Source organism: Ailuropoda melanoleuca, chromosome 8 (assembly GCF_002007445.2).
Source record: "Ailuropoda melanoleuca isolate Jingjing chromosome 8, ASM200744v2, whole genome shotgun sequence".
NCBI lineage: Eukaryota > Metazoa > Chordata > Mammalia > Carnivora > Ursidae > Ailuropoda > Ailuropoda melanoleuca.
Genome location: NC_048225.1, coordinates 79,695,666 through 79,697,140, shown reverse-complemented (window position 1 = coordinate 79,697,140; position 1,475 = coordinate 79,695,666). Strand labels below are relative to the sequence as shown.

General features: G+C 43.9%; 1 pseudogene; it reads left to right on the top strand.

The window, feature by feature from the left end:
* Positions 1–1,260, top strand: part of LOC100469341 — a 39,582-nt pseudogene extending 38,322 nt beyond the window's left edge.
* Positions 1,261–1,475: the final 215 nt, after the last annotated feature.

Genomic DNA, 1,475 nt, shown 5'->3' with positions numbered 1-1,475 from the left:
AGAAATAGAAACCTGGGGTACACCTGGGTGGCTCAGTTGGTTAAGTGTCTGCCTTTTGCAGGGGTCATGATCCCAGGGTTTGGAATCAAGTCCTGCATTGGGCTCCTTGCTCAGAAAGGGAGCCTACTTCTCCCTTTGCCTGCTTCTTCTTCTGTCTGCTAATGCCTCTGCTTGACTGTTCTCTCTCTCTCTCTGGCAAATAATTAAATCTCTAAAAAAATTTAAAAATAAAAAAATAAAGAAATAAAAACTTGGGCTGGACTCCAGATTTAATGAATTAAACCACATCTGGACCAGACAGAATTATCACTCAGAGATCAAAGTTTTCAAGCTGGAAGGAGTAATTGTATGTGACTTCAGGGTTGTTAAGACTTAGGGAAGAGACGGGGCACCTGGGTGGCTCAGTCAGCTAAGTGCCCAATTCTTGATTTCAGCTCCAGGGTTGTGGGCTCAAGCCCCACATCGGGTTCCATGCTGGGTGTGGAGCCTGCTTAAGATTCTCTCTCACCCTCTCCCTCTGCCCCCTCCCCAAAAGAAAACCTTGGGGAGGAGATGACTGTGTCACACGAAAAAGAGTAAGAGGGCTATGAGACTGTATAGGAAATCCTACTTGGGAACCAGCAAAAGCACTAGAAGTTTTAGAGACAGTGGAGCTGCAAATCAGCCTGAAGAAGTATGACCCTCACAAGGACAAACATTTCTTGGCCACCATCAGGCTTAAGTTCACTCCCCTCCCCAAGTTCTCCATGTGTGTCCAGGGAGACCAGAAGCACTTTGAGGATGCCAGGCTGTTTCCACAAGAATATCCCCCACATGGACACTCAGGTGCTAAAGGAACTCAACAAGAATAAGCTGGTCAAAAAGTATGATGCATTTTTGGCTTTAGCATTTTTGATCAAAGAGATCCCATGAATCCAGGCCCAGGCCTGAATAAGGCTAGCAAGTTTCCTTCATTGCTAACCCACAATGAGAACATGATGGTCAAAGTCAATGAAGTGAATACCACGATCAAGTTCCAGATGAAGAAGGTGCTAGTTCTGGCAGTGGTCCCTCAGCCACATGAAGATGACAGATGATGAGCTTGTATACAACATCCAATTAGCCGTCAATTTCCTGATGTCATTGCTCTAGAAGAATTGGCAGAACCTCTGTGCTTTACATATCAAAAGCACCATGGGCAAGCTCCAGCACCCATACATACTGAGGCACAGCTTAAGAAACCTTAGTGCGACCATCAAAAAAAGGACAAATAATGTGTAGAAAAATTGTATAGCAGTAAGTAAGGATGGACACCATTTGTTGGCTCACCCATCATCTCCCATTTGACCTTCTACTCAGGAATGTCCATTTGACACTGTCTGTCCAATGAGATATAAGTGGAAATCTGCTGTGGGGTTCCTAGGAACGCTTTTTTTTTTAAATTTATTTAAAGATTTTATTTTTAAGTAATCTCTACACCCAATATGGGCTCAAAC